The sequence below is a fragment of the Hermetia illucens genome, chromosome 2, assembly GCF_905115235.1.
Source record: "Hermetia illucens chromosome 2, iHerIll2.2.curated.20191125, whole genome shotgun sequence".
Lineage (NCBI taxonomy): Eukaryota > Metazoa > Arthropoda > Insecta > Diptera > Stratiomyidae > Hermetia > Hermetia illucens.
Genome location: NC_051850.1, coordinates 53,336,529 through 53,359,237, shown reverse-complemented (window position 1 = coordinate 53,359,237; position 22,709 = coordinate 53,336,529). Strand labels below are relative to the sequence as shown.

At 39.4% G+C, this 22,709-nt stretch overlaps 1 long non-coding RNA gene across 1 annotated transcript in view; it reads left to right on the top strand.

The window, feature by feature from the left end:
- Positions 1–20,882, top strand: part of LOC119649437 — a 67,639-nt gene extending 46,757 nt beyond the window's left edge. Inside the window, exons 2-3 of the long non-coding RNA XR_005249131.1 lie at positions 20,515–20,663; positions 20,750–20,882. This is a non-coding gene — a long non-coding RNA (uncharacterized LOC119649437). The remainder of the gene's footprint in view (positions 1–20,514; positions 20,664–20,749) is intronic.
- Positions 20,883–22,709: the final 1,827 nt, after the last annotated feature.

Here is a 22,709-nt window from a genome sequence, read left to right as displayed (position 1 = left end):
TTTATTATCTCAGCTTCTTTTAAATGTTCCTTGGTCCGAGTGTTGACTAGCCGTTTGGTTTGCAGTAGGAATGTACAAGGGCAATCTTCACAAGACATCTTGTAGATGCTGCTTTTTTCCTCTTCCTTCTTCGGGTCTTTTTCATTGCCTAATTGCGCTTTGAGTGTGTGAATCCTGCTTGGATGCCTTCTTTGGCCAAGATTCGTCGCAAAGCTGGGAGCATTTCCGTTGAATATGTTATGATGGCTCGTTGTGTGTCCATCTTCATCCTCCCTTGTTTGAACAAAGTTGTTAGGCGATTTCGTTCCTTCGTACCTTGCATCTTCCTAACTAAGCTCTGAATTAGAATTGGCGAAAATCCATTTTTGTAGCTAGATTCACAATGTATGTCTTTTCTTTTTTGAACCTTTCTTTAGTAAGTGGTACAAAAGTCTGTGCACCATGGATCAGTAGGCGGCCACTTTATGCTGATGTGAGTGGTTAGACGTCCTGACAATGGTACATTGTGTACTCGATGGCTTCCTGTGTATGTCGAATTCGAAGCCGTTATTCCTCTTTAGTCAAAGTATGATATCGAGGAAGGCAATGCACTGTTTGATTCCTTTTCCATCGTGAATTTTATATATATTATTATAGGGTGCCGCTTATTTATTTGATCCAGTATATCTTGCTCATCCCCCTCTTTTGCAATGGCCAGAACGTCATCCACATAGCGTAACCAAACTCTAGGTCTGGTTATCTTTCGTTTCATTTTCTTTTCTAGGCCTGCCATGAAAATTTCACTTAATAGTGAGAATAAGGGGTTACCTATCGCTGTCGTGTCCGGATAGCTGAGTGGTTAGAGCGCAAGGCTGTCGTACAGAAGGTCGCGGTTCAAATCTCGCTGGTGGCAGTGGGATTTGTATCGTGATTTGACGTCGGACAGCAGTCGACTCAGCTGTCAATGAGTACCTGAGTCAAATCAGGGTAATAATCTCGGGCGAGCGCAATGCTGACCACATTGCCTCCTAGTGTACCGTTACGGTCTTGAATGAAGTGCTCTAACACACTTCAAGGCCCTGATCCAACATGGATTGTTGCGCCAACGATTATTATTATCGCTGTCGTCTTATAAAATTTGTATCGAATAAGTAAAATTTTACCTTCCTTCCGCAAGACCACCCCGCACTTCTTCTTTCTCTACCTTTGTCTTCCATCCATCCATACTCTGGTGAGATTACTTATATTTTCATCTGGTTAGGGAATTCATCACTTTTTTCCCGAAAAAGAAGTGTCACGTAATCATCTTTTCTCGTGGTCGATTCGAATCGACGGCATCTCTCCTTTTTGGCCACCAGAACTTACTCCTTTTTCACTACTCATGCCATATGTGTCACATGGAGTTCACTACAGTTCGAAAATACGTCCTTTTAAGAGATCTTTAAGATGAGGAGAAGAAAAATTACAACGATTGAGATAAAGCGACATGGGAGGTGCTGGTGACCAGGTGCTCAATTGTGAGGTCTTTCACACTATTTTCGCATGCGAAAATCTTCTCTTAAAATTTGATGCATGCTGAATGGTTCAATCATCATTACTGTTAAACGATGGTCTGGCTTGATCGGAACTCTAACACTTTCGAAGTTTTTATTGTTTTTCTGAATTGAAGGTTTCTCTGAACTAATTCTCGGCTATCCAAAAATGGTTCGTACCAATGAAAAAGTAAGGTTTCACGGATAGCAGTATAGAATTAAAACTCAGATTGAGTATTTAGTGGACCAGTAGGTCATCGTTGCCGGATCGGTCGCAATGATGCCAACTTATTACTTTCCTATCACATCTTTTGCAAAGGAAAAAGTAGATGTAAATAAGTTCATTACTTATCTTGATACTCAGCTAATTTGCACTTCGGGTCCTAGGTTAGATTCCACACAGAAATGACATTCATAGTCAATAGCACGATAATTAATTAAGAAGTGAGCATACGTTTTCAAAGGCTAATTTGCATAAGGTCAAGTTAAACTCTAGGTACGAGCGATGTATACTATTCATTGAGTTTAGGAAGAGCTTCACTGCGAAAGGAAATTATTCATGTATTACCTTTATTTATTTCAATATCCCTTTCCAGATATATTGTATCTTATTGTAATAAGTTTTTGCTCCGACTATCATATATAGTGATTTACGCATGTAATCAATGTAAACTCTTGGATGTCCCTCATGATAATGCAATATGTCTTCGACAATCTAAAGTACTGCTTAGAGTTTTCTCAATGGGGGACTGAATTCCATTTTACATCGTTCCGCGCCTCACTGATCCTTCCATGGAGATTACCACTGCCGAATAATAACAGAATAAAAGTTATCAGATTGATTTCCATGTTACCATCTACTCTTTCAAAGTACCAGCGCAGACGGCGGTTCTATGCGGAAGCTTACAATGTTTTGGTTGCAAATGTGAGTTTTCTCACTCCTCATTCACCCTGATTTCGCTATAAAAAATCATTTTTACTTGGATCAAAATGTGGTTAGATTGGCTCCATTATTATCATTTTCCCAATATCGTCTTCGTGATAGACCTGTTTAGGGTGTAATAACAACAATGTCGAATGTATCTTCCCTTCATATGATGTTTTCTTCGTGCATTTTTCGAGCAAAACGAGCTGCATATCACACAGCGTAACATCTATTGTTACGCGACTGAAGTCCAGTGTTTAACCCTTTTTGTTATCATGTGAATCATGGCGCTGCATTGCTAAAACAGATCAATGAGTGCTTCCAACCAACAACCATTTAGCGCAAAAGTTTGCAGTCTGGTAGTTGTGAAACAACGGGAAATTAGTGTCGGCTTCGTTATCACGGTGAAGTCGCTATTCCGTCGAACTATACCATGGGGTTAAATTTTTCTTAGCCCTATGCTCACTCAATCGCAAAGCCTGCTTCGAAGGCAGCAACTTTTTTGAAAAAACCGAATAGCATCCGTTTGGTTCCCAAACGCATCTCTTTCCTCCTTCCTTCACGGTTGATGTTAACAACGTCAGCATAAGCGTTAGCGTCGACGACCGTCGAACGTTCGCTGACTTATTTACTGGGCCAAAAGGAGAGGAAGGGGGCGATTTGTTTCGATGGTGTTTTCTGCATACTGCAGGCTGAATACTCCGTATTGCATATCGACCGAGCGCTTGTCGTTTCGAGGCTGATGACCGACTGTTTGCATTTTGCTGTTGCTGGCTTGCACTATATAACGTGAGTATATGCAACGCCATACAAAGTCACCAGACCTAGACAGGTCGGTGAAGGTCATTGCTTCCAAGCTTCTCACTCTCCGTTATATTTATCAATAGCCGAGCGGGCGGAAGCGAATGCTATTCATATGCTTGTTCTGGCTGGGAGTGCAGTCCTGCTGGAGACGCTACACCCATCGGGCGCTTGCAACCCATTCCCTTGAGATTCCTCCTCCTGCGCAAGCAAGCAGACATCAAATTACTCAACCCCAATAGTATAAGACATTTAATGCAGCTAACATCCCCCCATAGCTCTTCAAAGTTTGTACATAGGGAAGTCGACTTTGCGTGCAGCCACCTTGGAATTGAACCCTTCTCATAGTTTGTTCAGTCCAGGGTTTATACGTTGTACATACTATGCACAGCAGTTCGTGCACATGAACTTCAGTAATGTCGATTTCCTATTGCCGAGTGCTACTACGTCTAGACCTTGATCGTTTTGAACACTTTATTTGCCCACCTCAATCCACTCACCCACATTTTGAACCTTGCATCAGACGGGATTGAGCCGGCATTGGGAATTCATGGATTGCGCTATGGAAATGTGACACGATGTAATTTTGTAAAGCAGAAATGATGATCAGAACATTGAGAAGGAACCAATCTCTTGATACATTCCACCGAAAACTTTTAATAAAAACCAGACGTGACTGATAGGATTTAGCGTCAAACACATATCAGATTTAACATTTTTACCATGTTTATATGTAAAGTGATGGGAGGAATTATTTGGACAGTGTTTTAGAGTGTAATGTGCTATCGTATGTGTATGAATGTAGCCGATTTGCAGAAACAAATGTGCAATATAAAATTATTATATGGGAAGACCTATGATATAAGTTATTTCATCTTTGCTATAAGGGATAGTCGATATCCCATTGTTATAATGACCAACGATTCCATTCAAAAAAAGTGAGACTGTATTCCTCTACTTCGCAGTTGAAAAGCCCATTTCTGTGGCATGGTCTCTAAGGTGCCAATGCCCTCTACATATTTGGTGGAAGGGTGGGAACTGTGAACGCCCACGCAAAAGGCGAGTTACGTCATGCAAAAGGGGGGTGTAATTTTTTTTCACCAAATACAATCATGTGGGGTATCAAATGAAAGGTCTCGGTTAGTTCTTTCCGAAGCCGGTTTATTGGGGAGTGCGGAAATGGAAAGTGATCATTTCTTTACGGGCACATTCTCAGAAATTACTCAACCGAAGAATCTAAAAAAAAATTAAGAGGCTGCCGCTATATGGCGCCTATACTGATATCTATTCAAATAAAGTTAATAATAGTATATTAATCTAATTTTTAGTAATTGATTGCAAAACCCCCTTAAATTGATCCTAGAATCACGAAATTTTGGAGCAATGTAGACTATAACATGAGCATGATCCTACCAAGTTTGCACTATTACTAACGAAGTTACAACAGGTCAAAGTTGTCGCTTCAAGAATTTGAATCTCAGTAGCACGCGAAAGTGGGTATTCTCACATAATATATACATACATTACGTGCTAGGTATTAACGGAACATGCCCATTCAAATGTTTTTATAAAAAGAAATACACAAAAACTCTCATACCTGAATTCTCCCAACTTATTGATAATTGTATAATGGCACAAGCGACTAGAGCTTGTCGCCCGTTACAGATAGAAATTTTACTCCTTATGGAATTTGGCAAGATTTTGACTTGCCCGACAGTCATATTTTGACCTGCTTACAGTGATATTTTGTTTCAACGAACGACGCGCTTTCCAGATTGCCAACAACTGTACTTATAATGATAGCTTAAATGGACAGGCTAAACGACTCGTAGAGGCCGCATGATTCTGACCAGATCCCAGCTCTAACTCACCGTCTATTTTGAAAGATCAAAGTATGAAAACCTAGGATGATTTCACTATCTTTCCAATATGCAATTATCGTGAAGTTTTCTTATGACTAACTCTTCGTCTGGTATAGTTAATTAGAATAACGTCCAGTTCTCCTAAGGTTTAGTGGTCCAGCATCTTGTTGCGGTGTATTTAATATGATAGTCTCGGATGAAGAGGTGTAAAAAAAATATTAAGAGCCCCTTTAGGCATAATCGAAAAGTACTCTTGGTGCCGGCAAATACTGCTCTTTGTGTTCTAGTCTTTCGTCAACCCATAGGATCACACAACCGAGCCGAAAATGAGGATGTGGCGTACATACTATGGCTCATCTGGGGAACTATTTTGGTTGCAGGCCCCATCTTATGGGTCTGCATCACTAATGTGATACTTCACACTAGCGAATAGTTTCAATCCCTGGCCGTTCAGTCGGAGAACGCTGAATAATAACAATAATCGTTGGCGCAACAATCTAATTGAAACCAAAATTCACCGCCTCCACAATTAGTATTAGGGAAAATTAAGCGAGGACTGTCTCATGCTGAGACCTGCTTAGCGCTACCCGATCTAGGACTGCTAGATTTGTTCCGAATGAGGCTTAAAGGACTGACCTTTTTTTACCGGCTCATGGTTTCGCTCTTTAGCCTTCGGTATAAAAACAACTTATATTCGTCCTTAGGAATGTTGAACGTAGCTGAGCAAAATTCAATCTCCAGAAATCTTCTTTAGCCACAAGACTACTGTTCACATTTACTTCTGTAAAAGGAACCTCAATATCCCGTGAAATCCAGGGAACTTGCATTGATAGAAGCTATTAGTAGCCCACTTTATATTTCCATCCGTAAAAGTTGATGAAACATCTACAGTCTTGCTACTCAGCATGCTGCACTTCTGCTCTAACTGAGGTTCGACTAGAGAGGAAATGCATATTCACCAACAGTTCCGGTGTGTTGCCAGATAAGTCTGACAAATTACAATCTTTTTAGATAGGAAGCATGTCTGGGATCTTTGAACAGAATTTTACTGAGTCTTTACCAAGTCGCTGCTATTTTCAATTCGAATTGAAAAAAGTCCAACCACTCCACCGTTAGTCAAAAACTCCAAGCTTTTGTCAACTATCTCAAAAGAAGTACTTGGTCGGAGCACAAGCCTGGCACTCGTGTACACTGTGATCGAAAGGCGGAAGTGGCAGTGGATAAAGGAGGGGCGACAATGACATTGCGGGCTACGTCATACAATGGAATTCGCTCTCCCAAAATGGCAACAAGTCTGTTGCCCAGAGGGAAGGGCACTTGGCGGGGACAGTAGAGGAGCAGAGCTAACATCACGGGAAATCGTAGGAGGGAACTAAAGAGCATTTCAGGTAATCCCGAACGATGGCGCGTGGGAGGTGTTGACGCGGCAACCGTCTATTATAGAGCTGCTAAATTTTGTGCTTGTAGTAAACATTGAAGATATCTCCAATCAGTTTTCCGGGATCGGTTAGACGGTCATGGTAAGATAGTTTTTTATGTAATCTCCATCTTAAGATTCAATTCGAAAAGTATCCAATTGTGATTCAAAAAGTATCTTGCTCGACAGGGTATGAAAGTAACACCTACGACATCCTTCCAATCATTACATCTATCTAAACTTGTTAAGGTGAAATTTGGAAGATCACTGGAAGGTCTAATATTTTTTCAAGGTAGCAAAGTGCATTGTACGCATTTATTTAAAGGAATGTTTGCAGTAAAGAATTATTCAGTCCGATTGATTACTTCAAGTCGTTTTCTTTGTCCCTACTGTGGTTGCTAAGGACGATCGACTTGAACGAAGCTTGAATTAGTGTTTCACCAAATTTCACCAAGGGATATTTTCTTCAAGAGTTTTTCTTCGGGGCAGCTTATGATGCAAGCATGGTTAGCTGCCAAAATTACGGCAAAATAGTCATAACAGGAGCTAAACGTAAACTATGTCGATAGGGCTCATAAAATACTCCGTTTCAGCTAAATGATCCGCAAGACAAATGAAGATCGATGAATTATCGCCTTCGACTTTCACTCAATCATTCGCCGGTAGACTTTACCTTATTCAAATGTTTGAATTACAAAACCTTCAAATCAGTCCGCAAAATAGCAAAAGACTGGCTTGCCCGATGCTGATAAAATTAGCGTAAAACTCCAGATCCAGAGCGGAAACCAGGCTGCTCTGCCGATCAAGCTTTCAATATGTTTTTGCGTCTCAGAATTGTTGTTTGTTGCTGGTATTTTTACGAGGGCAGAAAGCAAACAGATACCCCTCCTCAATTGTCCCAGATACACTCCCAATTGTCAGTCGCCAATGGCGACGTTAACGCTCTTCACAGGTTTGTGGCCACATACAAACTCTTCCGTGACGTGGTATATACTTCTGAAATTATTGCGTTGTACGGCATCTTCAGCTTCTCTGACCAGCGCAATGATAAATTTTCTCTTGTCATGGCGCACACTTTGCTGAACTTCCTGGGATTTTGCACTGTATCGGAATTCAAGCGTATCACGACCACAGCGCGCAGCGTTCAATAGAGCCGTCAACCCCTTCCGTTAATCCATCCGCTTCCATGATTCTGCAGTCAGCCAAATTATATGCCGCCCCATCGGGACGTGGCTAACATCCTGCGTCGCACCCGAGAAAAAAAACTTTTTTGATGGGTGCCCATGGGTGCTCATCGAAATCCTCAGGCGGTTGATTCAGTCTATCTGCCATCCGATCAACAAGACAGCTCTTCCACTGCAGAGGAATACCTAGATCGTACAAGCGAACGATACCAAACTTGGAGGGTTGTAGTTCCCCAAACCTGCGAAGGTAAGCGATCATCAAATTGTGATCCCTTTCAAGGCCGGTGGCAGCAGTAGGCACATCCAGAAGATAATTCCTAAATCTACTGCTGAACGTAAGTGGTCAGTTTGAATACTCGTACGATGTCGGTCAGCTAAAACCCAACTGACCTTACGGCAAGCTCTCTGCTCGAATAATGTGCCACCAATAACGAGGCAGTGGACGCTGCAGAAATCCATAAACCTGCCACTATTATCGTTACAGTCAAAGCTCACCTTGGCATTCAGATTAACTATCACGACCACGATGTCACTTTTGAAGCCTGAGCCTAAACTTTATGTTATTACTCATAAAATGCATCCTTCTCCACTATGTCAGGAATCTCGATTGGTGCATAGAATTGTACAATTGTTCCTTAACCTAGACTGGAATCTAGCAGTAAGAATTTTGTCAGAAACTGGCTCCCATATCAAGAGAGCGTGCCTTGTTGTAACCGTCAAAAACACCATATGGCATTCCAGAGTACAAAAGCACATTGTCATACATATGTTAAGAAGGGTAGACGTACTCCTCAGAGTCCCATCATTTTACTTCGACTTAGGTCCACAATACCCAGCTTATACTGGAGTTGGAGAAAGGGAACATCCTAGGGACCCTCGCTGTCATTGTCCACAAGCATGCGCATAATCTAGAAACCAATCATAGTTCGTTTTCGATAGTCAAAGGGCGTGAGGTCAGTCCCTATCCGAAGGCGTTGTTGACGTTTTACCTTAAACGAGGATTCCAATGCTAAATTGGTCGGTTTTAAATTTCGCAAGGAAATATTTAAATGACCGAGTGCCTCCTTTTGAACATCATTTAAAATGCGGGAACCCATCAACCCATCAAACAATCTACAATTTATAAAATTGCCCTAACTGAAAACGAAAGTGTCAATTTGAACTTTTGTTAGTCCTTCCGTATACTGACATTTTGTGTCTTAGGAGTATCAATTCACAGGAAATTGGCAACTATAACTTTATTACCAATATTGAGATTTCCATGTACTTTTGAAAAATCGAAGACAAAGTCGAAATTACAGATTTATGGTATGGAGTGGTAAATTTCCCAAGAACTACTTACTTTTAGGCAAACAGAAATCGGCTTGGATAGACACATTTCAGTGACAGAGTGGAAACAAAGCTCACGATCAAGAATTGAGACGAAAGTATCAAAGTCAAACGAAAGCTTGTATCAAGGTTCGCCGTAGCCAGCAAGACGTTGTAAATACCGAGGAAGGTGGAAGCCAAGTAAAATTAAAACCACTACCGATATCCTTTCGGAAGAATACCGAACAAATTCTCATGGAGAAATTAATACTGTTCATCAATTAAAATGCTTTTCATATTGATAAAGATTTTTGAATGCATCCTTGAGAATCGTATCCGCGAAATCGTTGAAATAATCATGAATTAAGCCGGATTTATCAAGAACTGCGGAACTATTGACGCAATACACGCTGCACGATTACTCATGGAGAAACATCACCCTTTTTACATTGCATTTCTGGATCTGGAGCAAGCGTTTGACCATGTGCCACACGAACTCATCTGGTATGCTCTACGACAGCAGTTAGTGCCAGAAGCCTCGCGATTGCATCCAATCAGGCATTTGGTAGAACCAAATGGTGAAATCGATCCCGACGAGCAGACCCCGCTTGTTAACGAGGCAAAGGTTGGAAAAAAAAATTGCGGTGATCCATGATTATTATCCTGATTTAATCGTTGATCGTAATCGTTGAGATTACGTCCTTGATACCCCAATGCTAACGAATAATGTGACTTTCAGAGTAGGTAATGGAAGAGTGTCTGATCACAAAACCTTTTCAGATCACAGTTGCATACTACCAGTCTCCTCGAGGAAATTGGGTCAGGTTATCAGAACGAAACTAACCAGTGCTCCTAAGAAGAACAAACGCGCAATGGACGAACGGCAATTTGGAACTCTAGAGAAGGTAAAAAGACATTGCCACTGCGGAAGAAACAAAGTCCTCCACAATCTCTGAGAGCTGAACAGGTAGATCTTCAACATCATTACAGAAATAAATACTGGCAGCCATGCAAGGACTACCTGGAGAGGTATAAATCGGCCTTGAGGACAGACTGGAAGTGGTTCTGATTAGTATTGAGAGAACATCGAAAGTATCAGCCCTAACAAATTTGAAGACAACTGCAACAGAGTTTTTATTGAGACCCTTGAGCTATAAGTCCATGCACATGCTCAGCAACGCGGAAGACTGTGTTTGCGGACCCCGCTTGGAGGCTATGCAGCCTTAGCCGTTGGAAAATATCGACACATTATACACCGAGGATAAAATCAGCTGAGCTCTAAACAGCTTTTTTAATTAACAGTCAGACGGCATAATGCTACAGTAAAAAAAAAAGGTTTTTCCATGGAAATTTATTAGAGCTGTATTTCACTCAGATATTCATCGCGCCTAGAGACCCGTGCACGTGATTTTTATTTCCAAAGAGGTCAGCCCGACCATGTCACTGCAAGGCAACTTCGGACCTTCAGCCGCACCTCTCACCTCCTGGTCATAGGAACATAGAAAGGGATGAGCAGACCGACGGACTGATCAGACCGCTTTGAAAGTCCCTCCATGAGGTGCTCTAAGGTGTCAAGGAGGCAGACGGGGCAGGAATCTTGTCGTCCGAAGCAAAATCAAGTAGCCGAGGAGAACCTCGTCGTGGTGCACATGCAAACGCAGTATTCACATTAATTGATTGCCATGATGCAATAGGCTTCCCTTAGCCTTGTTTCTTTCTTTTTTCAACGTGAAATTTGGCAAATAATTCGAACCAAAGGAAATAGTTTTCGAATTATTGATTATAAGAAATAACTAGGTAAGTTGACTTTCATGGGAATTGAGTAGATTTAGAATTAACAGCAGCACCCCTACGGTGCGTAAAAGCTCTCAAATCGCTAAAAATGTCAACTGGTTGACTTTTTCACATATGTAGATAGGTAAATAAAGCGCTGCAACTTAAATTTACAATATGTCTTAATTAAATTGTACGCAGAGCGGTAGTTAGCTGGTGAAAGGTTCCGTTGCGGTTCTCCGCTTCGGGCTGATTCCAGTTAACCCGTTGGGGAGTTCCGTCCCCACGTACTCGAGGAGGGCGATCAGACCCGAGTCTGCAAGGGACTCACGCCACGAAGCCTCACCGGAGGTTATCTGATACCATGGGAACCGGGACGGCCCTCTGAGAGCATATGCTCCAGGAGAATTCCTGGAGGATGTATTCTCGGCCCGGTTATTTGCGGTTGGCCTCCTAGTGGGAGTTTCATGGTGGTTGTGGTTATGCCTACATCGCGGGCAAGGCTCCTCGGAGCTCAAGCGTGGAGTTGCGCTGTACAACTCGGGCGCCGTACCCCTTAGTTGCGGCAGAGGTGTTAGGTAGGCCTCGCATCCACTGATATGAATGCTGAGCCTGCACTCAGTATAAACCAGGACCGCTGTGCTTGCATGGCGGGGCTCTGATTGTGGTCCCAAAATCAATCCGTGTTCGAAGAGGACCGTGGGATTATGCCTACACGGCAGGTACTCACGTTAAATCCCCAGGACTTTCATGACTTAATTAAATAAATAAATACATTATACGGTTCTTATTAGGTTGTTTTGTGATGTGAATGTGTTTTCCATAATCCAAAATTTCCTTAGAGAATGCGTTTTTTCTTATTTTTTTCCTTATTTAATATGCTCTATTTGTTAAATTGCGGTCGCTTAAATCGGGGTGCGCAATGCTTACGATGCGACTCTACTATATTTTACATTTTCATAGATGGGTGTTTGTGCAATAAGGTGATAATCGCTGATTTCAAGATGTTTTTCTTTTTATACAATTGAACAATATCCAAAAACATTCATTTCTTACTGTGTTCATGAAAGAAACTGGAAATATCGTCTTCCCTAAACTGGATTTATCGCAAGGGTCTTCTATGCTGCAAAAATTCAACCACAGCTTGCGATGGGGTGGAAAGGGAGAGTAGAATTTTAAAGAACTATAAGACGCATAGGTAAATGTCCCTTATACGAGTATGCACAGCGTTCGTCTGCACTCCACAGTAAGTCAAAAGTTGCCACAATTCGCCATGTAGCAAAAAGGGGAGGAAAGGTCAATATTCGTTTGCCAAGTCTGTCTGGATCATTATATCCTTCGTCTATTTGTGGTGAAATTACAAAAATGTGCATGCACCACCACCACTTATAGCAGTATCGAAAAACAACGGGAATGGATGTTTTGTACAGTATGGACAGATGGATTTGTATGATTTTCTTTGTTTTACTTTTCTACGGGCAACCGCCTTTAGATTCAGTAGCAAACAAACAAACACATAAATAGATATTAGAACTTAGATTTATTGAACATGCTAGCCAGCACAATGTGGTTAGTATCTTAACGAAGTCCATTTCTAGACATTGTGCCAGAAATAATGAGTAACTTGGTTGGATTCCCTCTAAGATAAAAGCATGCATTCTAACACAATTTCAATGACTTTACTTTTAAGGAACGAATCGTCTCATTAACGCAATTTGATTAATGTTTTTCGATCAAGGGAGGAATTGTATTCATTTATTTTGAAAAGTTTTAAAGTTGAGACTTTTAAACCAAAATTATTTTGAAATATAAATTGTGTCTAGAAAAGGACTAATTGTTGAGTAGAAAATGTATATTGTAATAAAAATCTCATAATTAGAAGACTTTTCCACAATTTTTTCAATAAATTTATCGTACGCCTATTTACACCAAAAAGTACTACAGCTTCATTTCGGATATTAAAAATGTTGTTATTAAATGTTTACATCTTCAAAGATGAAGGATGAGCAAAGGAGTAGAGAAGTAAAGAGACAAAATAAACTGAAAAAAAACCAAATAAATCAAAAACAGGGAACTGGGTGCATAGATGTTTGATATGCGCCAAAAGTCATAAATTCGGAAAATATAACTTGGACTGTCTGTTACTTTGTTTATGGCATTTCATTGGCATGAAACTTTGGCGATTTATATTTTTATGTATTTTGTTGTTTCAGCTAAATTGGATGTTTGAATCATATAGACAATAAGTTGCTTTGATAAAGAATCTGTGTCTACACAATTTCTTTTCTTAAATCAAAATAGTACCATTTGTCAACTGTACGGCTCATCTAGGATGACCTTCATATTGATTTGTTTGTGGCTAGATAATGTCTTGGCGAAAACTTGTTAAAGCCGAAATACATTATTGTTTAGGATAATGAGGGCTCCTAAGTCCATATCCACTTGATGTTGGACCAGACCAAATGGAGAGCAACTTACTCTCACGTTATTTGGTCCACGGACCCCTACTTTGGAGCATAGCACCGAAGTATTCAAAACTAGGCGCTAACGATTTCGTCCAAGGCAAAGGTAACTCATCAGACACTGCCTCACTTGCTTGGGTGCTATGCCCCTAACGAGGGGTCCGTGGATAAAATAACGTGAGAGCAAACTGCTCTTCATTTGGTCCGGTCCAAAGTAGGGGTCCGTGGACCAAATAACGTGAGAGTAAGTTGCTCTCCATTTGGTCTGGTCCAACATCAAGTGGATGTGGACTTAGGAACCCTCATGATTCTAAACAATAATCTAGCTCTAGTCTAGCTTAGGCTCAGACTATTGGCGGTTTAACTTGAATATAATATGTATCCCTTGACGACGTTTTTTTGCAATTATATAAAGGAGCGTTTTCCATCTGTTGTCACTTTCGGTCACGCTGCTCCCAGGGCAGAGTTGAGGCAGCGTCTGATGAGTTGCCTCTGCCCTGGACGAAATCGTTAGTCCCTATTTTCCGAAATACATATTTTCAAAATTTTACTGACGATGATCCTGATTCTGGTTGGAAAAGGCGCAGAGGAATGTCAATATACCCTGAAGGACTGACAATTATATCAATGGTCCTTGAGATTAAGGTGGAAATTCTACTTGAATTATTGTTCAATATTATTGATTTCAATACAGGAAACTTGCAACCTTCAAATTTAAAATACTGTTGCTGATTGAAATTTATCTTTATTTATTTATTTATAATTTTATTTTCTTAAGTGGGTAAAGCCAATGAAATTAATGGTCTTTCCGTCAAATTATTTCATGTAACTCAGCTAGTTCCAGAAGTTCATTTTGAATGTAAAGTTTATGAAGTCTGGCAAGTTCAATTTTCTGATTTGAATCCACAGCCTATCCCCATGGGTACTTACCTTACTGTTGTATGTAGCATCTTTCTGGGTACTACTGCTTATAAAAGGAGCTATAAAAATGGTGCTTCACATATTGCTCAAAGTATATGTTAAAATTAAATGTTTAAACCATACTGTGGTATTATTTGCCGTTGGTTGTTTAAACCCAATTGACATGTTAACATGTCAAATGTATGCTTTGTATTGGATGGTAACTTCACTCAGTTTTCATAGGCTACAATATGATTATCATTAATGTCCTTTCTCCAATCATAGTCCACCTAAGCGTTCATAATTAATTTTTGATAATATCGTAGAATCTGCTGAAAACTTCCATCATAATGATTATGCAATGTCACTGGCGCATTTAACCCCAATTAATATGTTGTAATTCGATTTGATATTAGCTTTTCTGTTATTCATTTGTACCTATCTGCAGTGTATCAGTTTCATTTTATATATACCAAGAAGACTATAAACAGGAAGTGAAACTCGAAAGAAAATTGACTATAAATTCCCCCATCCCTATCCCTATATATGAGAAATGAATACTCCGACCTCTTGCCAGTACCTTTGAAATTATCATAGAGGTCCATTTCAGAACCAATATTTTTCAATATTTTCACGGCTGGTATTCTGATCCCTGAGAGTTGCACAGATGTGATTCAATTTGAGGCACATTTCTCTTCGAACTTTCGCGCCGATAAGACAGCTAAAGCGATTGAAAACTTCTTGGTAGTTCTTGGCAAATTCTACCATAGCTGGGGTAGAAAAATCAATGAAACCAATACAAGAATCTATATCTTTCGGGGGTAGTCTAGATACAGTGGATCTAGATCTTTTCACAAAAGATCTAAACACCTGTAGTTTAATATCAGGAGCGCAACAATGAGCAGTTCACGAACAATTAAATACTCAGGAATTAAATTTCGTGCAGTTAGTACCAAAAGAAATAGCACTAATTTACAAAAGAGTAGGTCTAGCACCAAAACGAAGCTTGCTCGAGTCCCTACGTGGATCATTTGCTCAACGAAAGTCACGGGAAAAAATGAGGCATTCAAAAGCTGAATCTCACGTCACTCTATTGGTGGGTCCTACAAATGGGGGACAAAAATGCAGACGAGGCGCGTAAGTATGTCGACGAACAAAAATAAAATCTTTTAGAGAGTTCGCTCTCAATCTAATAGAGAGATTCTTCGGAAGAACGGAGGATCATCCAAACCCACTTGCGAGGCATCCATATCAATAGGGTACCACAACTCCATTGGCCACATTCTTAAGGTCCTACCAAATAATGAGAACCAACATAAAACTTTCTAAATGCAACTTTCTAAAATACTATTTGTCTTAAAAATAAAATTGTTATGGTCGATGTATAACGTAAAATCTACACAAGTAAAGTAAATTAGGGAGAAGATCAGGTAGGCCAAAGAGTTGCAATAGCCAACCATTACAATAAGATTAACCCTTGTGTTATCACCCAAAAAAGTCTATGTTGTTTACTACCCGAGTAGTGACTTTTGTTTTATATTATTTAATTACAAATTGTGACGTTTGTAATCCCAAATCAGGTATAAAACCCAATATACTTTCTTAATCCAGTGAAGGCCAGGTTCCTTGAGTTGAATAGATAAGCAAAAAGAAGGGTCTCTATTATTTTGATATCTGAGAAACAGTTTTGAAACGAATGTATATATATATTCGGGAAACAGTTTAGTATGTTTCGTTTACTTGAAGAAGAAAGATATAAGCATCGCGCAGTTATTACTAACATAGCTCGGATATTTCCGTATGTTGATCGGTATTTTCGGACGTTCGTGTATTGCCAATATTATTTAAAATTTTTTAGTAAATATTGCGTATGATTTTAATTTTTCGTGCATAAAAAATGTCGGAAAATATATTTAATTCGCGCAATGGGTGAGATAACAAGAGTTGATGTGCTAATGTGGGTGTAAAGCTTTTATAATATATACAGTAGTGGTCAGTGTACTACTACTACAGTGGTCAAATAAAAACAAAAAACTTTCGATTAAAAAACTAAAGTGGCCATTTTGCAACAATATCAATGTGAAAAAAGTAGTAATTTTTTGTAACATCTTGTTGAATAGACTCTAGGCTTTCTTACCGCTTCACATCGTCACGAAATAGATTCAACTAACTTCATTATTACATCAACTAGAGTTATGAGCTATTTGTTGGAGAGAGCCATTAGTTCAGCTGTTTTAGTAAAGTTTTGATCTCAAATACGTCAATCTAACTCTTCTCAAAGATACTCAATAAGATTCCGGTGAGGACTTTAAGAAGGCCAGTTTATTTTTGCACCTTGGTTGTCATTTGGCCAATTCTGAACAAACTTGGACGTGTGCTTAGGAACGCTATTCTGTGAGAAGACCCAGTATTTTAACATTTTGTCATGAGCAGCTAATAACATGTGCTTTCACAAAACGTCATAAAACATTGGCGTTCTCATAACTACTTCAACTTGAACCAATTGACCAACACCATCACAAGAAAAGCACCCTATAATATCGAACATTTCACACAAAACTAATATCAGCCCCAAATCATGCTTCCATCCCCATGCTACTTGGTACTTGGGATCGTTGGAGGCTTCAGCTGGATGGCGAACGTATCTACTTCCATCAGTACCAAACAGATTAAGCTTGCTTTCGTTGCTCCACAAAACGCAACCCCAATCAGCGACTGATCAATCTTTATGAGTTTCGACAAATTTCCAATCCAAGATTTTTTGTTGGACATTAGTCCATTTTTACTAAAAGTTATTATAATTAGACCATATTAGTAAACATCAATTGTTTCACAACCGCAAAAGACGTAGAGCAGCTGGTGTCGATATTTGAACATTGTAAAATTCAACAGCTTCTTTTGAACATGTGTACTATTTTTGTGCAGATTGTCTTCATCATCATCATCAACGGAGCAACAACCGGTATCCGGTCTAGGCCTACCTTAATAAGGAACTCCAGACATCCCGGTTTTGTGCCGAGGTCCACCAATTCGATATCTCTAAAAGCTGTCTGGCGTCCTGACCTACGCCATCGCTCCATCTGAGGCAGGGTCTGCCTCGTCTTCTTTTTCTACCATAGATTTTGCCCTTATAGACTTTCCGGGCTGGATCATCCTCATCCATACGGATTAAGTGACCCGCCCACCGTAACCTATCGAGCCGGATTTTATCCACAACCGGACGGTCATGTATCGCTCATAGATTTCGTCGTTATGTAGGCTACGGAATCGTCCATCCTCATGTAGAGGGCCAAAAATTCTTTGGAGAATTCTTCTCTCGAACGCGGCCAAGAGTTCGCAATTTTTCTTGCTAAGAACCCAAGTCTCCGAGGAATACATGAGGACTGGCAAGATCATTGTCTTGTACAGTAAGAGCTTTGACCCTATGGTGAGACGTTTCGAGCGGAACAGTTTTTGTAGGCTGAAATAGGCTCTGTTGGCTGACAACAACCGTGCGCGGATTTCCTCATCGTAACTGTTATCGGTTGTGATTTTCGACCCTAGATAAGAGAAATTATCAAGGGTTCAAAGTTGTATTCTCCTATACTTATTCTTCCTGTTTGACCAGTGCGGTTTGATGTTGTTGGTTGGTTGGTTTTCGATGCTGACGTTGCCATTATATACTTTGTCTTGCCTTCATTGATGTGCAGCCCAAGATCTCGCGCCGCCTGCACGATCTGGATGAAGGCAGTTTGTACGCCTCGGGTGGTTCTTCCCATGATGTCGATATCGTCAGCATAGGCCAGTAGTTGGGTGGACTTAAAGAGAATGGTACCTCAGCATCACGGATCACTTTCTCGAGGGCCAGGTTAAAGAGGACGCATGATAGGACATCCCCTTGTCGTAGACCGTTGTTGATTGTCTTACGGAGCGTTAACCAAGGATCTGCGCATTGATTTCGTTAAGTTAGTTAGGCATCCATCTCTTTTTGAACGGTCTACCGTACCCCTTTCCTTCCATTTTTTATGGACTCTCCATAGCGCAGATTTTGTAACACCAAAAAGCACTCCGACTTCTCATAAAGTGTTACCATTCTCGATTGCACTAATCATTAGTTCCTTTATCTCATTTGAAAGTGTTTTAGATTTGGTTAAAAACTGCAATATCCAACTTTAGAAAAAAGTTTCCCAAGTTTTGATCCATTAAGAATTTTATGATTTCAATTCTTGTTTTTTTTTGTTTTTTAATTTAAATTCACAGCAATAAGATCCATGCGAAAAAATATACAGAAAGCTTCAGCACAAAAAAAAATTTTGAATTACATCAAAAAATAAAAAGTTTACAAGCATTTGATTCTCTTCACAGAGATGTTTCCAAAGTTTTTTACCACTACTGTACATTTATTTATTTTTTGGATGATGATTTAGCCACAAATAATTAAGTTTTATAATAATGCTATATAAAGGCTATCGATACGGAAGGATTTGTAACGTGATTTGACGTCGGATACCAGTCGACTTAGCTGTGAATGAGTACCTGAGTCAAATCAGGGTAATAATCTCGTGCGAGCGCAATGCTGAACACATTGCCCCCTACAGTATCTTCAAGGCCCTGATCCAATATGGATTATTGCGCCAACGATTATTATTATAATTATGCTAAAGTGACAAATGTATAGTGTATAAGTGTTATTCCCGTTTATAACGAATATGCAAAAATAACTAAATATTTAGAATACAATGTAATTCCATTGTTTTTTTTATAAGTGCGTAAATATCTAAAATTCGATACTTTTTTCGCAACGACGGTATTGTGAAATATAGTTATTATTGTAATCATTGTATACCTAAGATATGTGCTTTATAAACAATTAAAAATGGAAATAAACATTCATAATTTATTTGTCTATTAATATGTTTTCAAGAACGAAAGTAATTTAAATAATTGCACGTGGATGGACCCGGGTCGTAACATAAGGGTAAAGCTGGTTAATTTAAATTTAGTTAAATATAAGTGACTATGTTAAAAGTAAGACACTATTAAAAATCAAATCAAAATCCGGTTTGAGGGCGAGTCAAGTTCGCAGTGCGTTCTGCGCATCTGGGAGTGTATTTTGTGTCAGTTTCTATAGCACTTATGTGTGTGCGAATCCATGTAACCAGTTAACGCAACCTGGATGAAGTGGCGTTCCATAACTGGTGTTCTTTGCGATCGACGTATCAACGAACGTCTCATATCTAAAATTTACCGCAATGTCGTCCGTCCTGTCGCTCTCTATTGTTCTGAGTGTTGACCGACTATAAAAGACAATGAACGGCGTCTTGCGGTAATGGAGACGAAGATGTTGCGTTGGACTAGTGGTGTGACACGTTTTGATTACATCCGAAATGAGGATATTCGCGATTGTTATGGGGTTGCATCGATCGTGGAAAAATTGCGAAAGAGACGTCCTCGATGCGTCGCAATTTGTGCTAACGAGAATTCGCTTGCCAAGATTGGTCTGAACATCGAAGTCGATGGTAAACGACCAAAAAGCAGGCCGAAACAGCGGTGGCTTGATACGCTGGATGGGGTTTTAAAAGTCCCGAGATTGCACCTAGATCAGGCAATCGATAGAACCAAATGGCGAAGCCGATCACGGCCAGTCGACGGCGCTTGTGAACGGAACAAAGGCTGAAGAAAAAGAAGAAGAAGAATTGATAAGGTGACTGCGATTTTTTCGGATTGCCGCTTTCTACGATTGATTTTGCCACCAAGCTAAACAGCCACGCACGCTACCACAATCGCACAAATGAGAACCAATGCCAATAAAGATGTGCAAAACTCAACAGAGATTTTGATTGAAATTCAAGGTTTGCCGGGGCAGTTTTCTGTATGCAGTATTCTTCCTTTTATTTAGTTCACAGATTCCTTATTTTTCACTTTTTAGAATTGATTCAGTTATTCTTAATTGTACCTTGGTGTGACAATGTGAAATGTGTACGCATTCTCAATCAATCACACAATCTCAATCCCTCTGGCTCTAGGCAGAGCTAGGGGGATCGTCGGCAAACGTGGCCACCGCAATTATGATTCCTTACGGAGAGCTATCGTCAAAGCGGTGTAGAAATTTCTGTTAAAATAATCTGCATGTATTGATTGACGAGTGGCCAAACATCTTAGGGGCTGTATCCAACGAGGGAACGGTATTGTTTAGAAGAATCAACGCGGTTGATGTATAAGCCTAAGTAACGCTCTATGCAGCATCTGACAATTACCAGAAATGATATATGCATATAAATTCCAACATCTAAAGTAGATAATAAAAACAAAAAATAGAGTATAAACATGAGATAAACAATTTCCTAGAAAATATATATAAAAAAGATAATTTTGTTTACATTATTTTGCAGACAATTTCTTCTAAGAGCTTGACGCCAGTTGGGACTAAATTCAGGAGATTTCAGAATAAAACGCATGGAATAATCAATGCAGGAAGAAGAGAAAAACGTCACCATATGTGTGGAACGAAAAAAATTTTGAGTTTGTCATAGATTTGAAGGTATCACGCCGCAAGAATGCTAGTTTGCTATCTTGTAGCGATAGGGAAAAGTAAGGAAGAATAGTAGTAATGTCCTTTATTTGTAGGAAGTCGTAAAAAATAGGCAGGACAATATTTTCGGAAATCATATACTCCAACTTTTTGATATTGAACTTTCAGCTTCCAGAAATGTGGAAAATAGTGCTAACAGCGACAGATTTCAAAGGAATTTTTAATCTGCTATTTGGAACTAAAAGGTACTAAATTTTATTTTTTTCACCAAAACATTTTTCATTTAAAATGGAAAGGTTGAAATATCCTGAATATCCCTATTATGTATGATTACAAGCTACTCCGTTAAACTAAGACAATTATCAGAATATTCAGAACGGCTTGAGAATAGTACAGTTAATTATAAAAATTCTCAGTTACCTCGAATCAGGTTTAACAGTCTTTTTCAATGTACAGTATCCCATTCTACATACGTGGTTGTATTTTTTCTTCACTTAATTCCGAGGTATTCATTTTAGAATTATGCATATTCCTTTGCCGATCCGTACAAAATTCTTATAAATTTCAATTGATAAATTCAAGGTAAGAATTTGATCAGGTCTATCTACTTCTCACAGCGTGTGTGCGCTCCAGGCTAACCATCTTCCTATATTGGTTGCTAAACCGAGCTAGGTGCCGAAAGGCTAAGAAATTTATTTTTAAAAATTTAGATCTGTTTAAATTATTTCGCTCAATATTACGCAATCTTCATGCTATTCTCCAAGTGTAAAAGCTCATTTCGTAACCAATTACCATTTCTGCCAAATATCATGTACATTTTAATATCATTTTCTAGTTTAAATCGGACCGCATTATTCGGGACGTTCTTTTCTAAAAATTAGGAGTCTGTTATCTATGATAATATCCAATCGCGAATATAGCACACAGAATAAGTCAGTATAAACGCATCAAATGTGATTTTATGATGTTTTCCTCCTCTGTTCTAACATCTACATATGTTTTGAAAAACTAGGTAATAAGACCGAATTGATTTTATTGTGACCTTCCGTGTTATGTAAATTTACTTTTACGTTCCTGGAAACCTGCTTTCTAAAACTAATGTATCTTTTCTAAGATTATTCTGCCCTACTTTTACTTTTTTTCAGTCTATTATTATTAATAAAAGTTTGTTCCGTTCAAAACTCCAAAAACAAAATCTAATGGAGCTATATTAACTAGAAATTTGCAATATGATGGGCATTGCGCTCGACCAGGATTATGATCGTGATTTGGCTGGAGTCAGGATAAAAATTACTCTGCCACCCCGATTTACGCCTCTTCTGAAAAAAATGTTAAATTCAAATTTCTTAAATCAAAAATGATCAATGTTCAAAATATGTAGTTATCGTTCCTGTGCTTGTAGTTTTCTTGAATTATAAAAGCAATCAAATCATACCCACCAAAGTCATCGCCTCTCTTCTATCCATATCCTCGCGGGGCTGCAATGAAATATTTGATTTTGATTTTTTCCCTTAAAAACCGCTTCATAAGTTTGCGATTTGTTTTCATATGAGTTCCCTATAACCCAGGGTTCCTCTTTCACCCAAATTGCACTACCATCATTTCGGTACGGTTCATATATTAACATTACGCAGGAATATATTGTGTGAGCTGCCTCGTGATGATTAAGATCACTTAGCTGTGCGCTTCAGCTCTGTTGGACAACTACAACGTGCCAGTCATTTGCACCCTTTTCGCCTTTCCCCAACATATATTGTTGATGCATGAAGTGACCCCCTTCTCGTGCTTCCTGTATCCGATTTCAACTCCACTATTATCTCTTCTAGCCAAATTTCCCAATATTAAGACAACGCGATTGGTGGATATCGGGGTCAAAAGCCAATGTGCTTACTTCCAAAAACTGCGGCCCTTGCATCGTAAAAAAATATTTACCGTTCCTCTATATTTGGTTTATTTGGCTGGGTATGCTTATATATATATATATGACTGTGTCGTGTGGACCATGTCTGCGCATCATTTTCGCCTACCCTCTTCCTCCGTTATTCTGTGCCATGT